A 21099-nucleotide genomic window follows, 5' to 3' on the forward strand; every position below is an offset into this window, starting at 1 on the left:
TATATATATATATATATATATATATATATATATATATATGTATTATATATATGTATATATATGTATATATGTGTATATATATGTATTATATATATATATAATATATATAGCTCCAGAAATCATTTACCTCTACCTAAGAAGTTATTTTAAAATAGTATTATATAAGTATTTTAAAATGTATTTTAAAATACATATATAATATATATGTATATATATGAAATGTGCATGTGTGCATCTGTACACACACACGCGCACGCACACACGCACACACTTAAACTATTTAAATTATATTGGCAAAAAAGAATGTTTGGATATGCTATGGATAGTTTTGTTTGTACTCCAAATTTATTGCATAAAGAAAAAAATCTCTTCCCCTTGGTAAAATTACCTTAGATACTAAAAATGTTAGAATAAATCATATTCACTCTTCTTCATAGATTCTTTTTCTTCTCTCCATCATAAACACATAGACTTTACCAGCTTAAATAACTGCTATTTCATTTTTTACTGATCTATAACTGACATACATTAATATATTAGTTTTGGGTATACAACATAGTGATGTGCTATTTTTAAACATTACAAATGATCACTTCAGTAGTTTTGATTACCATCTGTCACTATATAAACTTACAACGTTATTGACTATATTCCCTATGCTGAACACTACATCCCTGCGACTTATTTATTTCATCACTGGGAGTTTATACCTCTCAATTCTCTTCTTCTATTTTGCCCATTTCCCCACCCCCAACCCCTCTGACAACCAACAGTTTTTTTCTCTGTATTTATGAGTCTGTTTCTGTTTTGCTCATTTGTTTTGTTTTGTAGATACCATATATAAGTGAAATAATGTGGTATTTATGTTTCTCTGACTTATTTCACTTAGTAAAATACCCTCTAGGTCCACTCAAGTTGCTGTAAATGGCAAGATTTCATTCTTCTTTATGGTTGAGTAATATTCCATTGTACTTACACAGCACATCTTATCTATTCATTCACCAACTGATACATAGAATTGTTTCCATGCCTTGGCTATTGTAAATAATGCTACAATGAACACAGGGATGCATTTATCTTTTGGAATTAGTGTCTTCATTTTCTTTGGATAAATATCCAGAGGTGGAATAACTGGATCATACAGTATTTCCATTTTTAATGCTTTGATGGACATCCATACTGTTCTCCAAAGCACCAATTTACATTCCAACCAACAGTGCCCAAGGGATTCCTTTTCTCCACTTCCTCTTCAATACCTGTTATCTCTGGTCTTTTTGATACTAGTCATTCTGAATGTTGTGAGGTGGCAGCTCATTACAGTTTTGATTTGTGCTTCCCTGATGACAACTAATGTTGAGCATATGTTTATGTGTCTGTTGGACCTCCATATGTCTTCTCTGGAAAAATGTCTATAAAGCTTTTCTGTCCATTTTTAAAATAGGGTTGTTTTATTTATTTATTTATTTTCCTGTTTTGTTTTGCTATCCAGTTGTATGACTTTATCTACATCTTGGATATCAACCCCTTATCAAATACATCATTTTTAAGTATCTTCTCCCATTCAGTAGGCTGTCTTTTTTAGTTGATGGTTTCCTTCATTGTGCAAAAGCTTTTTAGTTTGATGTAGCCACTTGTTTATTTTTGCTACTGTTGCCACTGCCTGAGAAGACATATCCAAAAAATATTAAGCCCAACGTCAAAAAACTTACTGCCTATTTTTTTTCTAGAAGTGTTTTGGAAGTCTTCAGTCCATCTGGGATCATTTTTGAATGTGGTATAATAAAATGTTTCATTATTCTGCATGTATCTGTCCAGTTTCCTCACCACCATTTACTGAATAGTCTGTCTTTTCCCCACTGTATATTTCTTTCTCCTTTGCCACAGATTATCTGACCTTATAAAATGGGTTTATTTCTGGGCTCTCTATCCCATTACATTGATCTGTATGTCTGTTTTGTGCTAGGACTATACTGATATGATTACTATCACTTTGTAGTATAGTTTGAAATAGGGACACATGATACCTCTAGCTTTCTTATGATTGCTTTGATGTGTGAGGTCTTTTGTTGTTCCATACAAGTTTTAGGATTATTTGTTCTAGTTTTGTGGAAAATATCAATGGTATTTTGACAGGGATTGCAATGAATCTATAGGTTGCTTTGGGTACTACAGACATTTTAACAATAATAATTCTTCTAATCATGAGCATGATATAGCTTTCCATTTGTTTGTGTCATCTTCAATTTCTTTCTACAATGTCTTGTAATTTTCAGAGTACAGATCTTTCACCTCCTTGGTTAAATTTATTCCTCAGTATTTTATTCTTTTTTAACATTTATTTATTTATTTTTAAGATTTTGTTTATTTGAGAGAGAGAGAGAGAAAGCACGCACGCATATGAGTGGGAGGAAGGGCAGTGGGAGAGGAAGAAGCAGGTTCCCTGCTGTGTAGGGAGCCTGACATGGGGCTTGATTCCAGGACCTCAGGATCATGACTTGAGCCAAAGACAGACACTTAACCTACTGAGCCTCCCAGGTGCACCTTTTTTTTTTTTTAAAGATTTATTTATTGAGAGAGAGAGCGCCATGAGCGCTCACACACGTAGGAGGAGCAAAAGGAAGAGAAAAGATAATCTCAAGCACTCTCTGTGCTGAGCGCAGAGCCCAACTCAGGGCTCATTCCCATAACCCTGAGATCATGACATGAGCCAAAACCAAGAGTTGGACACTTAACCAGCTGCACCACTTGGTATTTTATTCTTTTTTGATGTAACTGTAAATGGGATCGTTTTCTTGATAGTGTATAGAAACACAACAGATTTCTATGTATTAATTTTGTATCTTCTAACTTTACAGAATTCATTTATTAGCTATAATAGTTTTTTACTGGAGTCTTAAGAGTTTTATACATGTAGTATCATGTCATCTGCTAATAGTGACATTTTTAAGTCTTCTTTCCAATTGGGATACCTTTCACTTCTTTTTCTTGCCTAATTGCTATGGCTAATACTTCCAGCACTATGTTGAATGAAAGTAGTGATCTTTTTAAAGGAAAAGCTTTAAACTTCTCACCACTGAGTAAGATGTTAGCTGTGGGTCTGTCATATATGGCCTTTATTATGTGTAGGTACCTTTCCTCCATAAATAATTTATTGAAGTTTTTATCATGAAAGTATGTTGAGAGAGCGCTCCATATTTTGGGCATCCCTCCCAATTGTGGAGTTCTTGCATCTGGGTACGATCCAGGGTGCACACCCTCTTTTCTCTCTTATATTTTCCCTCAGCACTTATCTCCATCTAACAAACTAAAGATTTTTTTTTTAGTTTTTATTATGTTTCCCCTCTCACATGTAAGCTTTATAAAGGTAAGAATCCTGAGTACTCTCTTCATAGCTATATCTTCACTGCCTGACACACAATATATACTCAATTTAACATTTAACAAAGATTTAATAAATTAACATTGAATCTTCCATAAGCATTAACTGTTATTATTTTTCTACTTAAATACAACCAACCTGAAAAAAGGAATTACACTGATATATGAAAAACAGAGACATACATGAATAAACTTTTATAATAAAATAAACTTTTATTTATAGTAATATCCCTTTACCAGCATTATCTTCTAGGTCTGTTAGCAGCTTCTCTTGCTCTTCTTGTACCCTGCTGTCTTTTTTGTTCTATTGTTACTGTCTAATTTTCTTCAAGTCCATCTCTTTTTATTGATTATTCCCTAAGTAGAAATATATAATACATATACAGATATATACAGTGTGATGCTGATAAATCTGATTTTCATTCCCCCTCAAAAAACAGAAAACAATTATTTTTATGTTTATGTATTGGTAGAAAAATTCCAAAGAAGAACTAAAGGAAAAGGAGAGCAGGCAAAAAGAGAAAGGCAAGAAAAACCAGAGGACTCTCGGGGTCAAAGTGGATCTGTCTGATTCTTTTTTTCATAAACTTCTCTTTTGGGGTGCCTCCTGGTTCAGTCATAAAACATTTGCCTTCACTCAGGTCATGATCCCAGGGTCCTGGGATTAAGCCCCACATTGGGCTCACTGCTTGGCAGGGAGACTGCTTTCTCTCTCCCACTCCCCCTGCTTATGTTCCTGCTCTCGCTGTCTCTCTGTCTGTCAAATAAATAAGTCAAATCTTTAAAAAGTAAAATAAATAAAATAAACTGCCCTTTTTCCCATCACAGGGAGCAATTGTCACTCAGGTACAGCCAATTCTTGTTGGCTTAGCACACTGTCAGAGGCTTCTAAATTTTCAAAGAGAAATTGGAAACTTTTTTCCTAAAGGTGTAATCTCCTAAACTTTAGATGTTGTCAACTAGTTAAAAATAAACAAAAACAAAACAAAACAAAACCTGTGTAGTTCAAATCAAATTCATTTACAGGACAAATGTGTTCAGAGTTTGCAATCACTCATACAAATTCTTATGCCATTCAGATCCTCCTTGGGAAAGGACTTTTCATGAAACAGAAAAATCCTGTCTGCCCTCTTTTAAGAATGAAAGAAGGTGAAGAAAAGCCTTCTTTCCTTTTTACCCAGAGGATGCCTGCAGGACACTGTGCTGTAAGGAACTCTCTGCTCCACAACAAGCCATGGATTTCACAGCTCTTTTACATAGCCTGCTTGCTGGCTTAGAATCTGTCACTTTAACCTGAGCATTTGAAGCTATGGGAATAAACTGACTTAAACTGAAACTAAATTGTTCTTTCTGCTCTTCTGGAGCTGGCAAAGTAGCCTAAACGGAATAATTTGAGAAGGGCTTCTTCTTGGGCCATTTCCTAGGTCCCTAAGAGAGAATTTAGCTGAGTAAACGACAAACTCCAATCCAAAGAAGCCAGAAGGGAACCTCAAACAGAAACCGATTCTGATACTAAATGGGAAATTAATACTAAAAGTCACTTATACTGACAGGGAGAATAATCTGACCATCACCTAGTAATACCTCAGTAAAAATTAGCTTACTTCCAAAGAAACAAAGTTACCTATTACTCTGAAAGACATTCTTGGCCCTCTATAACTGCTCTAACACAGTGGGCACTAGGCACATATGGCTATGGGACAATTAAAATGTGACTGGTGTGACTGAGGAACTGAATTTTTAATTTTAAAGGAATTTATATTTAAATCCAAATTAAATATAAATTTAAAATTTATATTTACAGTAATTTAATTTAAATTACATAAATAAATAATAATTTAAATTTAATTTAATTTAATTAAAAATAAATAAATTAAATAAAAAATAAATAAAAAAATAAATTAATTAATTAAAAAATAAATAAATAAAATAAATAAAATAAATTTAAAATAAATAAATTTACAGTAATTTAATGTAATTTAATTTAAATTACAGTAATTTATATTTAAATCCAGTATAAAATATTTTTTCATTGAACATAACTTTATTGTTTGATAGGGCTATATTTTACTTGAACTGTTAAAAATGTAGTAATGCTAACTGAGATACACTCTAAGTATCAGATTTCAAAGATAGTATAGAAAAAAAGAACATAAATGTCTCATTAATTTTTTTTAAGATGTTATTTATTTATTTGACAAAGAGAGATCACAAGCAGACCGAGAGGCAAGCAGAGAGAGAGAGAGAGAAGGAAGCAGGCTCCCCTCTGAGCAGAGAACCTGATGCGGGACTCGATCCCAGAACCCTGAGATCATGACCTGAGCTGAAGGCAGCAGCTTAACCACTGAGCCACCCAGGCGCCCCTCATTAATTTTATTTTATACTGAACACATCTTGAATAATATTTTTGATATGTTGGGTTAAGTAAAATAAATTATAAAAATTAATTTTACCATTTATTTTTAGTTTTTAAAATGTAGCTACTGGAAAGTTTTAAATCACACACACATATATCTATTGAATGTGTATGTTAGTCTAGGAATACCAAGCCATCTCTTTAACTCCTGGAATGTATAGTAACTGCCCCAGAAATAACACAAGGTACATAAAAATCATGCATAGTTTCTAAGACTATAGACATGTTCACTCCAATCAGATTGGTTGAGAGACCACAAAAGGGAGTCCAGGTATGGATATATGGAAAAATGTGGGAGATACTCCTTCATCATCTATACTAATCCTAGAACAACAGCTAACCACTAACCAGTGTGAACTCAGTCTGACTTCATGAGTGTTACCAGAAATCTAAAAGGATGTGGAAACATCTGAAACTAAGAGGCACAGCTTACAGGTTCCTAAAGATGAACTAGAGACCACAGGGGATGATCAGATCCTCTCACCAAAATAAAAAACCTAACGGTAGCCTTAACTCAAACTGTGGACCCAAAATATATGCCCTGAGGATGTTTTCTTCTCCTAAGGAAGACAGCAAAGGAGCTGAATGAATTGGAAACTCTAAGACACTCCCTTTGCCAACCTAAGGAATAAAGGGATCGCTTCTACCAATTATAGAGCCAAACAGCTCCAGCTTCTAAATTCTATTTCCAAGTTAGCAGCCATAACACAAATGGGTTCAGAGCTTTTAATACGACAGTGTGAATAATGATGCCTAATCTTATGCAGAAGATACTAAAGATACTACATAAGGCAAAAATAACCTATGGGCCAACCTAGCCTTAAAAATCCTTTAGAAAGGCTCCATGTTGGCAATCAATATACCATTTCTCAATGAGTAAAATACATTCACTTTGTCTTCCAACTTTAGGAAAAAAATCAGTTTCTTCAGTGAACACTAGATAACACAGTAAACTTGCATGTAGGGGCCATATTGTACAAAAAATATACACATCTTTATATGTTCATATTCATCACCGAGAAACTCAAATTATGGTAGACATACAGGAACTGATACCAAATGAAGGAACATCACATTTAAGCCCAAATGGATGAGAGGTTCACACAATGACAGACATGTGGGGACAGAGACTGGCATTTAGAATCTGGGACCAATGGAGGAAATAGTATCTTATATGTACAGTTAAATTTAAATATGTTATATAGAAACATGATGGGAACAAAGAAGGAGATTACCTCAATCCACTTAATACTAGCTAGTCAGTTTTGTATCCATTTTCTTGAGCCTTCTCCTAATAAGTAGGAAACTTCAAATACGGGCACCCCCAGAAGTCTTCAAAATGCCACTCTTACCACCTTGTGAATAAAGTATTCTTCTAACAGTCAAGTTCTATAGCAAACTGAGAAGAGTAGAAGATGGGTCTCTTGGGGGAGGGGAGGTGCCCAGCTGCCACATTTTCTGAGTCCCACTCACTTAGGGCATAACTGAACTCCAATCTATACAGGCTCAGGCCCTTAAAGCCTTGGAGCTAATCCTCACCAAGTCAGACCATACAGTAGTACACTGAGAACGATCAACCAGTGATACCTGGATTATCCTTGCATCTCTAATCCTGCCATCTCGTAATGCTGGTCATCTGAGATAGTTAAGTCTCCATTGGGTGGTTCAAGTCTAAAAATCCGAGCAATGTTTCTATTTCTTTTTTTCTTTAAAGATTTTATTTATTTATTTGAGAGACAGACAGAGATAGTAACAGAGAGCACGAGCCAAGGAGAGAGAGAAGTGGGCACCCCGATGAGAGGCTCGATTCCAAGACCCTGGGATCATGACCTGAACCGAAAGGCAGACGCTTAACTGACTGAGAGCCACCCAGGTGCCCCTATATTTTTATTTTTTGATTTACATTCATTTCCCTTCTTATTTGGCCAAGGTCCTGACACCCTGCCCAGCTCTGTAAGCTCCCTCTTACAGGGGCTAAACACACTAAGTCACTGAATTACAACCTGCTCTAAAATGGCCAAGCCACCTGTCACTTGCCTGACTCTGAAGATCCCACCGTTTGGACAGTTTTTAACTTTCTTTTTGCCTTCACAATTATCACACGCACAACACACTTGCATCAGCGACATCTCTCATTTTATAAAAAGTGATTCACAGCGAAGATGAACTTATCAGAATAATTACAGTAGAAAAGACATGTAAATTAAGGAAGAACACTGGTCTAGAAACTTTTGCTGCCACTGCTGACTCAGAATTCTTGATGGCCTGCCATATGCTATAATGCCCAAATTATAGAAATATTTAAGAGAATAGAGTACTAAATTCTTTTAGAGAGAGAAGAGGAGACCTTCAGAAAGGAGGATAATGAGAACAACTTGACAGGCAAACCATATTTTAAAAACCTGTATGTTTCTCTATTGATATCAAAATACAGACCAAACAGCAGTATCAAATTGGAACCAATTATAAATATTCAGAACTTTTTGGAGTACCTACTATTACACTAGTAGTTTTAACTATGTTATTTCATTTAATTCTCACAAAAATCTGAAAAAACTATCATTACTCCACTTTACAGGTGAGGAAATTAAAGAGCAAAAAGTTTACACAATGTATGCAAGATCACAGTTAGGAAATAATGGAAAAAGGACAAAATCCTCAAATGTACCAAACTACATGGCCTAAATTTTTTTTTTTTTTAAGATTTTATTTATTTATTTGACAGAGGCAGGCATAGCGAGAGAGGGAACACAAGCATGGAAAGTGGGAGAGGAAGGAGGCTTCCCACCGAGCAGGGAGCCCGATGTGGGGCTCAAGCCACCTGAGCTGAAGGCAGATGCTTAACGACTAAGCCACCCAGGCGCCCCACATGGCCTAAATTTAAACTTGCATAATTAAAAAGTCTACACCTGAATTGTTATAGGAATAGACTGAAAGATCTTCAAGTATAAAATAAATATGCCCCTACAACTGAAATCAGAATACAGCACTAAAATTACACTTGATAAATTAACCACATTTAATTTCCATGTAATTAGTATTACTAATTATGAAATCTTCAAATTTCTGACATTCCACACCCAAAAACAGGAAATCTGAAATTTTAAAGGCATTGTTCTCTCCTAATTCCTTTAAAATTTGGTTTTGAACTGTAGTTGTCAAATAAAAGAGAAATATATTATTACTAATCTTAGAACCAGCACTTAGATTAAGAAGTAAGCATTCTCAAAACAAAACATTGTTCACTCTGGATAACTGTGTTAGTATGATAGAAAATCCAAAGGAAAAATATTTTTTAAAACATAGAAAGAATGTTGGTGACTTCTGAGAGTATTCCCATGGTTGACTTATTACATGAGAATGAAGAGACAGAAACTTTTATTGCCCATTATGGGACACTTAATGGTCCTCTTATATTATATTAACAATGAGAAACAAGATTTAGTGATTTAAAAATTTAATTTAAAAAATTAAAATTTAGGGGCGCCTGGGTGGCTCAGTGGGTTAAGCCTCTGCCTTCGGCTCAGGTCATGATCTCAGGGTCCTGGGATCGAGCCCCGCATAAGCAGAGAGCCCGCTTCCTCCTCTCTCTCTACCTGCTTCTCTGCCTACCTGTGATCTCTCTGCCAAATAAATAAATAAAATCTTAAAAAAAAAATTAAAATTTAATTTATTGAAACCAGCTCATATAAACTTTTCAGGGACACATTCATGCCATAAATCAAATCTGCCAGTAATATAATACAGTATGCCTCTGAATATATCATGTTATTATACACTTTAAAAATCAAGAATGGGGGCACCTGGGTGGCATAGTCAGTTAAATGTCAAACCTTTGGTTTCAGTTCAGATCATGGTCTCAGAGGTGAGACTGGGTCCCACATGGGGCTTTGTGCTGAGTGAGGAGTCTGCTTAAGATTCTAGCTCCCTGGGACGCCTGGGTGGCTCAGTTGGTTGGATGACTGCCTCCGGCTCAGGTCATGATCCTAGAGTTCCAGGATCAAGTCCCACATAGGGCTCCCAGCTCCACAGGGAGTCTGCTTCTCCATCTGACCTTCTCCTCGCTCATGCTCTCTCTCACTGTCTCTCTCTCAAATAAATAAATAAAATCTTTTAAAAAATTTAAAAAAAAAAATTCTAGCTCCCTTTAAAAAGAAAAAAAAAAGATTCTAGCTCTAGCTCCCTCTGCCTCTCCCTGCTGTATGCTCTCTCTCTAAAATAAATAAATATTAAAAAAAAAGAATATCTCAAATGATCAAAAATTAGTTACTTCTTTTGATATGAAGAGAAATTCAGAAAGAATCACAATCATTATCTAGTACCTAGTTCAGGAATCTGCCCAGCATCCCTTAAAATATTTCATCTTACTGATTCTCTCAACAGACAAAGCTCAGAACTAGAACAAAAAGAATTACAATCCTCCCTCTGAAAAATATTCTAAGAAACAAACGATGCTTTCTTAGAAGTCTATGCTTGCTTGCTTTCTTTAGTCTACCAGTGATTTTGATGCCAGAGAGATCCATATTCTAATCCAGACTCACAAAATTCCAATAGAGTTAACATTAGGTGTTGTATTAACTTTAGTGTACCATATAGTGATTCAACAATTCCTTACATCTCAAGATTCTATCTCAATTTTTAGAAAAATAAATAAATAAAAATATTGTCATTTATAGGCCATCAGACCTTAAAGGGAAAATGCTGGCTTCCAATTAAGATCATCTTAGATCTTAGGTGCTGAGAAAAACTAGGGAAAAAGGAGACTGTGATTATTTCAACTTTTTATTTAGAATTTTTTTCTACGATTACACTCCTTAAAGACATTTCTTTGGTTCTCCCTGCCTGAAGGTCTATTTCTATAAAAATGAGCCTTTGGCAAGCATTTTATTATATTATTATTATACTTTGATATAAGTTAATTTTACAGAATGGACTGGAGACAGCCTACATTCTAATCTTATCTTACCTGAGGAAAAGAACTAATTTTCAGTAAGCCTGAGAAAGAATGAGGATGGTTTTAAAATCTGGGGTCCTTAATTCCAAAAGGCAAAAGTGATAGCAAAGGAATATAGGCTTCCAAGGTCTGAAACTTGACTGTCAATAACCCCTGAGTTTGCTGTTCAGACATTTACAGTTAGCAGTATTTCCAGCTGGCAATGGGAGACATCAAAGAGCAGATGTCAGAGATACCACTGATCTAAAAACAATCATGAATGAAGCAGCTGCACCCTGTAAAACAACTTCAAGAGGATTCCAATGAAGGAATACTTCTAGGTCTGATTATATTAAGATTTGTAGAAAAAGGACATTTCGTAAAACTTAACAGAAATGTTCCATAATACTATCAATTACAGACTTCTATACTGACAATATAATTTAGAAATACTTGCTATATTATGGATAGTCTAAAGAGAACTAATCCCATGAAAGGGATATACTATAATTTTCTCAGAATGTTGTTTTGATTGGGAGAGACTTCATAAAGATTGTTTCATCAAAATAAGAAGGAGGTACCTGGTATAATCTCGTATATTGGCCTGACACCTCTATCTTCCTGTTAGGGAAAAAGAAGCTAATTTTTATTAAATTTAGCACATTATTGATAACTAAGTATGTACTTGTTAAAATGGTGAAACCCACTGTGGAGTTGTTTCACTCTACTCTTTCTGAAAAATCTAGACCTACCTAACAACTTGTGCTTTCTAACTTTTCTCAAAAAGTCACTGGTTCATTAACTTTTTTTTTTTTTGGTATCACCATTCTTCTTATTTTTATTCATTTCTAAACTTTCTTCCTGACAAACAACTTGAAGAAAAGAAAAACAAAAAACATAATACTTATTTCAAACCTATATGCTCCCATGTCTATCCATTCACTTAAATACACACATGAATATATCACAAAACTCACTTTTAAGGAGTTTTTCCTCAATACATAGAATCAAAGCAAAGGAAATCCTTGCCCTTCCTAGTCCCTAAACAATGCCCACTGTCAAGAGTCTATATCTACAATAAACAAAGCTCAAATATAAGACAACAGAAAATTACAGAGGTAACCAAAGATGTATGAATAATTCTTACATCTCTTTTCAGCGTCAAATCCTGGCACAGGGCATTTTAATTCTATATACTGAATGATACAGCATCGGCCTAACCGTATATGAACATTAATATAAGATAGTACACAGTTCACCAGCATTTTACTAGATTTTTCATAGAAGTCTCAAATTTAAAAATCTAAATACCAGTTTGATCTGGAATTTAACCAATGATACGCAGTCTAAAACAGAAATAAAGTAGTTATATAGCAATTTTTGTCTGTGGTGGCCCTAAATATATTTAATAAGGCTTACTTTGCTACTGAAACATCACCCACTTTTTATAGGTAGAGACAACTAGCTATAGAGGTTAAGTGGCTTCTACAAATTAATGTCATGAGTCATCATAAGAATTTAGATCTTCCGACCTCAAGTTCTGTGCCTGTTGTCCACCACAAGTTCTTAATTTCTCAGAGCACAGAAAACACACACACACACACACACACACACACACACACACCAAAAACCAAAAAAATAACAAGAATTTGTAGGCATTTTTACTTTTTTAAATTAACTGTTACTTAAAAATAAAAAGACTTGTCTTTGAAAGGTGGGAAAGCTTCCTTCAGAAATAGCAGTTAATTCTATTTGCATTGGAAAAATCATTTTTAGAAAATCTTAAAAGTTGAATTCATCACCTCCTACCACTCACAACTGCTGGTTCTTCCAATAGAGGTGTGGCTTAAAGACACTAGATACTAAACTGTATTTCCCTCTACTTTTTTTTTTTTTTTTAAGATTTTTATTTATTTATTTGACAGGGAGAAAGAGAGATCACAAGTAGGCAGAGAGGCAGGCAGAGAGAGAGAGGAGGAAGCAGGCTCCCCGCTGAGCGAAGAGCCTGAAGTGGGGCTCGATCTCTGGACCATGGGATCATGACCTGAGCCGAAGGGAGAGGCTCAACCCACTGAGCCACCCAGGTGCCCCTTCCCTCTACTTTTATCTCTAGTATCAATCTGAATAAGAAACTGTACTTTTTTGCCTTGGTATATTCCTTGTATACAACAGAAACAGAAAAATTTAATTCCTACCTCACACAGACAATGTAAGGAAGAATTTACTGTTTGTGGACTGCTTTGAGATTCCAGAACGAAATACATAATCCAGTTTATCTTCAACTTTAGAAAAAAGACAACTTCACTGAAAGTATCTGCTTCAGCAGATGCCTTCAAAATAAAATACTATACCATTATTTATACAGAGAGCTTTTATGTAAATGAAAGGGGGGGCCCCAACACTGGTTAGAATGTTCTTTTCCCCAATTCAAAAATTTAATACTTCTGTTCTCACATATCTTTCATTCTGCAGGCACACTAAATCTATTCTTAAATTAGGGTCATGGTCTCAGGGTCCTGAGATGGAGCCCTGCATCTGGCTCTCTGCTCGGTGAGGAGCAGAGAGCTTCCCACTCCCTCCTCCCCCCCCAACCCCGCCTGTTTCTCTGCCTACTTGTGATCTCTCTCTCTATCAAATGAATAAAATCTTTAAAAAATATAGTAAATCATAGGCATTCATTAAAGAGAACAGAGACCCTCAGGAAAATGATGCAATAATTTGCAATAATATATAAAACATCAAATTAATAATGGATTTCATAAAATAAATTATTAAATTTCATTAAAGATTAGCTCTTGGACCACTGTCTTTACTAAAGGACAATAAAATTTCCAAATTTTAAGCTTATGTTTGCAGGTCATCCTTTAACAAATCTTAACCCTTTATATTTTCATGAAGTCTATACTCATTGCTTCTTCTGACTCTTAAGGTAAACATAATTCTTAAAAATTAAAGGTTCAATGAATAAATGTAAGAGGCTTATTGTTACTGCCACTCTTGATAATTTCCAGTCAGGAAAGAAAAAAGATGAAGAGATTTGATTAAACTGTAAGATGAACTAAGAATACTAAGTGGACACCTAGCGTACGGAGGAAGCAGAAGAGACTGAACTCTTCAGAGATTTAATGAAAAGTTAAATAGATTAGAGAGTCTCGATTTATGCAAAAGCAAAAAAAAAAATCATAAAAAAACCCCACAACGGTTTTAGAGGGGGGAAAGCAAGCGCCCAAGATTAAATACTGGAAATAGGATCATAATGGAAAAGGACGGGGGGGACAGAAGCCATTAAACAGAAAGCGATGAAACAAGGTACCAAAGACAGCTAAAATTAGAGAGTGAGGGCCTGCGAAGGTAAGGGGGGGGCACAGAATGAACTCCAGCGCAAACCGATGTGAAAGCACACATACAACCAGAAACTCACAAAAGAGAAGGAAGACGGAGTGCTGAAACGAGGAAAGAAGAGAGCTAAGGAAGAAACTGTTAAGAGGCAAACTTGGTCGGTGAGGGTAAGGAGAGTCGGGAAGAAGAGCCCAACTAGGGATGCACGGTGAGATGGGAGAAATTAAGGGGAGCAAAAAGGATACACTGCCTCAACAGGGAGACCAGCGGAGCGAAAGGGCACGTGGGAGGAGGGGATGAAAGAGCATAACCACCAAAGGGGGATAAAGAGAGGACAGAGCCGCAGGACCCAGCTGACCGCGAAGGGCAGGCGACGTCTGGGTACAGGAGTGCGGTTCAGGAAGAGCCGGCCGAGGGACATGCCGCAGGGGCAGGGGCAGCAGGGAGCACCCGGAGAGCGCGACTCCGTGGCTCCTCGCCACCCGGAGGGCACTCGGCACAGCCGTCCCCACCGACCTTCAGCGGGCCCGGGGCCGGGCTCCGAGCTGGAGCAGCCGAGTGAAGGGCTGGAGCGGGCGAGCGGGGACAAGGAGAAGGAGGCCGCTTCCTGCCGGGCCCGTGGGAAAGAGGGAGGGGTCTTGGGTGTAGGGAGCCGGGGGAGGCGGAGAGGACAGTTAGGGGCTTACCTTTCGTCCGGCTCGGCCTCCTCCACCGCCTGTCGGACGGAGGAGCTCGTTGTCCTGCTGGAAAAAGACGGCCCTACCCGGGTCAGCACCATCCCGCCCCGGGCCCCCTCACATCGCCATCGCAGCAACCGCAACCGCCGCAACGAAGGAGCCGGTTCGTCACCGCCGCTCGGTTACTGGCCCGAAACGGCCAGCGAGCATGCGCAGTCGCCCCAATCCCGAGGGAACCCCGGCCTGCCAGCACTACCTGCGATCAACAGGTCTTCTGCCCCGCGGCCCCGCCCCCCGCCTTCTCTCACCTCCCCACTCCTCCCTTGATCCCTCCCCTCTCTAAGGCGAGGCCCCGCCCCTTCCAGGCACTGAGCCCCGCCCCTCCCTCGCTTCCAAGCCTCTCAACCGCCGCTTTAGCTCCAGCGCCAACTGAGATTTCAAGAGATTTGTCCGCACTATTCGCTTCTCGCTCCCAAGTTCTCGCGAGAACGGGAGTTTTGCGTCAATAAGACGCGCGAACCCCAGTCGAGGGGTCGTGCTGGGAGTTTAAAGAAACAAGTTAAGAGTCTGTTTGCATTTTATGCTGAAGAGAAGGGTTCCGGAGGGGGGCAAAAGGAGGGAGTGCTAAGACATCAGCTCTGTTTCTCACATTGTCCTTTGTTCTTCTGTCTTCTTGACCTCTGGGCTGCGGTCCCGGATAGAGAGCCCACTCCCTGCGCTACTCACCTTGCGCAGTAGGAAAGGAAGCTGCGGGAGTCCAGCTCTGGCTCGTGACTGCTGCTTTTAGGGACTCGTTGCATTTTTTGGAGAGATACGGATGCTGCTATGGTTACTGCTAGGTTACTGATGCCCACAAAGGCGGGAGGGAGACGATGAAGTGTTCTTTAGCTTTGAAATTTCATTAAAAGAAGCCTGTGATTTGGATAGCCCGTGAAAGATAATCCTTAAGTGATTTACTTCATCCCAGTTTCTGAATCTAATCCAGCAGAACCTTTTGTCGTGCATGAAGTTCAGTATGTTACTAAAGCACAGTTAATGGGAAAAGGAAATTGTGGCTTCAGTGTTAAAAAAATAGGAGGATGGATAGTGTCGATTATTACAACTATTAGTGCACTGAACTGTACTTAAATGTTTAAAATGGTACGTTTTGTATGTATGTTTTACTACAATAAGAATGAGTTCAAAAGAAAAGCGTTTGTATTTGTTTGGGAATATATCTCCTCCGTGACTTAACGACAGTTATGACCTTATAAAAACCATCATAAATTGAAAATACTGTCGGAAATGCATGAAATAATCTAACCGACACAGCATCATAGGCTAGGCTCCCTTAAATGTGCTCAGAATACTTATTTTAGCCCCCAGTTGGGCAAAATGATCTAAACAAAAAGCCTGTTTTATAGTAAGGGTTAAGCATTTCTTGTAATTTGAATACTGAAATTGAAAAACAGTGGTTGTAAGTGTATTTTAAGTTGTAAGTGTACTCTCAGGATTGCATGGTTGACTGGGAGTTGTGGTTTGTTCCCTCTGCCCAGTATCATGACAGAATATCACACTGTATTTTGCGAACCTGAAAAGAAGACCAAAATTCAAAATTTGAAATGTAGTTTCCACTGAATGTTTACCACTTTCTCACCATGTTAAAGATAGAAATCTTAAGTCAAACCATGGTGAGTAAGGGACCCTCTGTAAGGACAATGCCTTGCAGCCTAGGTCATTTGAGGGCAAGCTTTGAATATAATACAACCTCTGGTTTTTCTTCAGTTTAGTATGTATCTTTATTATGATTGTGAGTGCCCTGTAATCCTATGATAACCAGTATATTAGCATTTGCATCAATGATCTGCTTTTCTGGTTCCTAATCTTTTTTAAAATAACCAAATACCATTTTAATAACTTTCTCATAAGGACCTTTATTGTTTTATGATTTGAATTCATAGCCTCAAGACAAAGGTTTTTATATTTAGTTCTCTTAGAAAATATATGAAATATCCCATTATTTGCATTTCCGCATCTATGCCTCTCCTAAAATATACTCTGTGCCAAGATTTCTTCTCTGTTACGTGCTCTTTTTATTCAGATCACATTTTTAAATCATCTAGTGCCAGACAGTGTACTAATTTTGGAGGATACCAACATGAATAAAACAGAACTTGGGTGAAGTGTTTGCATAATTCCTTTATGATGTAATGTGTGTAGTCCAGAGATAGGTGCACATGGAAACTACTGGAGCTCAGAGGAGGAGCACTCATCCAATTTAGGCTGGGAGAGGTGATGAGTCAGGAAAGACTTCCAAGAGAAAATGATTCCAGAGAGTTAAAGTGGGAAGGGGTGTGTGTGTGTGTGTGTATGTGTGTGTGTGTGTGTCTGTCTAGGGGGCAGGTAAAAAGGGAAAGCGATTGCTTGAACAAAACTATGCAATAAGAAACTATCTTTGCACAGATAATCAGGTTATCTCTCCCTTACAAAGGAGAGATCTTTGGCTCAGCTAAAGATTGAGATATGAGAAGAAATGAATATTGCAAATTTGGAAATAGCCTTATGGAAATATGTCTGTATTTGTCTGTTGCTAGATATTACTTCACTAAGCAAGTAATGAATTTGCTTAAAATTTTCCTTCCTGGGATTTATGATCTTTAAAATATTCTTACTGTTTTCAGTAGGTCACTATCAACTTCAAATTTTAAATTAAAAAATGATACAGTCAAAATTATTCCACTTTTTTCCAGAAATATGATTCTTTTGGGCATTTCATACAAGGAATTCTAAATTCCTTTGAAAATATTTTTATTCTTATGTTTGATAAGAAATGGAATATTCTCTAATTAACTGGAGTATTATAATATTAATAAAAATTAATAAAATAATAACCTCCCTTCTGGGGAAGTCACTCTTGTCTCTGTGTATAGATTTAATCATTTGTAGCTGAGTGAGTGCCCATAGTACTCAAGGGTAAGTTTTTTAAAAGTTTCATAATTTTAACAACAAATAAGAGATAGGGCAAAACAAAGTCTCATAACAGAACTTCCTTCTTGGGTTATTAACAGCTACAAACCAGAAAGGCAAATGTATTACTTCAGAATTTAATGTTGTAACATTATTTCATGACTTAATAGTCATGGTCTTTCTGGAGGAACTACCATATAAAACTCAGTTACCAATTTTTTTCTTCCTGTAATGTAATAGCAAATCATCAAACTTTTTTTCTTCTTTTTAAAAAAACTTATAACATTGGTTGCTTGTGAGAGGGAAACGTGGAGCCTGAAGTGCTTGGTGAAGGGAGGAAAGACTGTTTATTGTATATTCTGAGTTTGAACCTGGTGAATGTATTCAAGGAAAAAAATGTTCAGTCTGTGTGAAATAGTTTCTAAAATGCTTATACAATAGTCTTGAATAATGATATTACAGAAAAAAGCCTGATCGCTACATAACTGATTAAACTGCAAAAAAATTTCTTTATACAATGTGAAAGGAGCAGTCAAGCAGTGACTTGAGTTGACTTGAGTTGCAACTCAGATCATCTGGATTTCCCAGACAGAATGTCTGCTTGGATCATTCAGCGAGAATCTGTCAGACAGCAGACATTCCTCCCACCACCATCCCACTGAATCATTCCTGTAAAGTATAATTATCTAGTATCAAGTAATAGTAATGAAATGATTTCTGCATTATTCTCTTCCTTATATGCTTGAAGCTTGTTTTTTAAAAAAAGAATATTTATACTAGTTACCATTTGATCTGTGATAGCAAACATATTAGAGCAAAAAAATCTCACTTTTCTGATGACTTGGACATTCCTATCTTGAATACTGATCTTTAAGCCAACTCCACTCAGAGAGCTTCTGCTTCATATCAGACCTCATCACATATCAGACCTTATCACATACTACTGACTCGTCTTACTCAACATATCTCAAATTAGACTCATCCTTTTCCCCTTTCCCCAATCACACACAGCTCCATTGTTCTCTGAACCTTCCGGTTTCTAATTACTCTCCTCCCCTGCCATTTTACCTAAGTTGAGAACCTCACAGCCATACTAGTAATTTCATAAATTGAGCATATAGTCAAAAATTCAAAATCTTTCTAATATCTATTACTTTATATGTTTGCATAACTTTCTTCTCTAGCATCCTAATCTGTAAGATGGGTATCATAATAAAAAGCTGCTTCATGAGAATATTGTGATATTATTAAAAAGATCTTTCCCAAAAAGATTTTTAAAAATTACTCATTTATGATTGTTCCTGTCACTGGCAGGGGTAATGAGAAGTAATGATAGATTAACATATCAATTGACCTTTAACAAGGAACATCCATAATCAGTGCTCAAGTCTGTCTCAACAAACAAGACATACAACTTGAATCTCCTGTGTCAATCTCCATAGACAATGCAAAATTAACTACACATATTTTTAAATCTCTTAAGCAGAAAAACTCTTCCACTTCTTCGATGTTTACATTAGAAATATTGGTGGGAATGCAGCAGAAAGGAAAAAAGCTATAATAAGTCATTTTTCTATATTAAAGTTATCATTATGCTTTATTTCTTTCATTGTCAACTACCAAATTCATTTATCCTTCAATTTATTTGAAATATGTAGCAGTTGGCAAATTTATCATGGGTACAGAAAAGGAAAGCTTTGTATTAGGAAATAAAAATTTCATTCATTATTTCCATTATGTCTTTAAAAACTACTTAAACACCCCCCCCCCATTTCTTTAGAAACAATGCAACCTGAAGTGATCTGAAAACTGAGTAAATAGTTACCTTCTGGGCAATGTCTTTTTGCAGAAACTTCTTGAAAAGTATATATGCCCATGGGCTTACTTTCCTCTCCATCTAGGCTTGAGGTTTTCTTTGTGAGAAAACTTTGAATTACAAATTTAATTTATCTTATAGATACAAGGCATTATGGTTACTCTTTAAAAAAGATTTTTATTGGGCCACCTGGGTGGCTCAGTCCCTTAAGTGACTGCCTTCGGCTCAGGTCATGATCCCAGTGTTCTGGGATCCAGTGTGTCAGGCTCCCTGCTCAGGAGGAGGCAGGTGTCTCCCTCTCCCTTTCCCCCTGCTTGTGTTCCCTCTGTTGCTATTTCTCTGTCAAACAAACAAACAAACAAATAAATAAATAAATAAATAAAACCTTTTAGAAAACAAAACAAAAAGATCTTATTTATTTGAGAGAGAGACCTCTCTCAGGTCTCTGAGATCATGAACTGAGCCAAAGACAGGTGCTTAACCAACCAACCCACCCAGGTGCTCCTAAAGCATTGTGGTTATTATTTTTTCTTGAATGAACTTTGATAGTTTGTGTCTTTCAGGGGACATTTCATTTCAGTAAGTTGTCAAATTATTGCCATCACTTTTTATAATACTCCGTTATTATCCTTTTAGATAAATGTAGATCCTTTAGTGATGTTATCTCTAACATTCTTAATACTGTTATAATTGTGCCTTCTCTTTGTCCCAATCAGTCTGGCTTGAAGGTAGCCAATTTTATTAATCTTTATCAAGAATCAGCTTTGTTTTCATTGATATTATCTCTTGTTCTTGTGTTTTCTACCTCATTAATTTCCACTCTGATCTTTATTATTTCCTTTCTTCTGCTTGCTTCAGGTTGTTCTTGTTTTAGTTTCTTAATTGAGGGTGCTGATTTGACACCTTTGTTCTTTTTTATATAGGTGTTAGTAGTATGCTCTAGAATTCTTTTCTAAATATTGTCTTAGCCAAATCCTGCCAATCTTGATTTGTTTTCATTTTCATTCTGTTCAAAATACTAATTTCCAGTTTTATTCCATCATTTCCCCATGGGATATTTAAAAGTATGGTATTTGGTTTTAAAATATTTGAGTGCATTTTAGAGATATTTCTCTTATTGATTTATAATTTTGTTTCATTGTGGTCTGACAATATATTTTGTATGACTCAAATCCTTTTAAATTTTTTGTCATTTTTAAAAATGGCCCAGAATATGGGATATTTTCATAAATATTCTGTGAACATATGAAAAGAATGGGTATTCTGCTGTTATTGAGTGGAGTATTCTGGAAATGTCATTTATGTAAAGTTGATTGATAGTGTTGTTGAAGTCTTCTATATCCTTATTGGTTCTCTATCTGTTCTATCAGTTATTGAGAGTTGAGTGTTGAAATTTCTAGTTATAATTGTGGATTTGATGTTTTTGCCCACTATCATGTATTTTGAGTCATTTTAATAAGTGCATATACATTTGGGATCATTAGGTCATCTCAAGAATTTTTCCCTTTATCAATTTGAAATGGCCCTTATTGCTCCTGGTGACTTTTTGTTTGTTTGCTCTAAAATCTACTCTGTCTTATATTAATACCATCAT

At 36.5% G+C, this 21099-nt stretch overlaps 1 protein-coding gene across 7 annotated transcripts in view; it reads right to left on the reverse strand.

Annotated features, from left to right (window-relative positions):
* The window catches only part of FAM135A (family with sequence similarity 135 member A), a 131153-nt gene extending 116312 nt beyond the window's left edge, over positions 1–14841 (reverse strand). For all 7 annotated transcript variants that reach the window (XM_059400174.1, XM_059400170.1, XM_059400168.1 and 4 more), the window contains exon 1: positions 14753–14841. The gene's annotated coding sequence lies outside the window, so the exon portion shown is untranslated. The remainder of the gene's footprint in view (positions 1–14752) is intronic.
* Positions 14842–21099: the final 6258 nt, after the last annotated feature.

The sequence above is a fragment of the Mustela nigripes genome, chromosome 5 (genome assembly GCF_022355385.1).
Source record: "Mustela nigripes isolate SB6536 chromosome 5, MUSNIG.SB6536, whole genome shotgun sequence".
In the NCBI taxonomy this organism is placed as follows: domain Eukaryota; kingdom Metazoa; phylum Chordata; class Mammalia; order Carnivora; family Mustelidae; genus Mustela; species Mustela nigripes.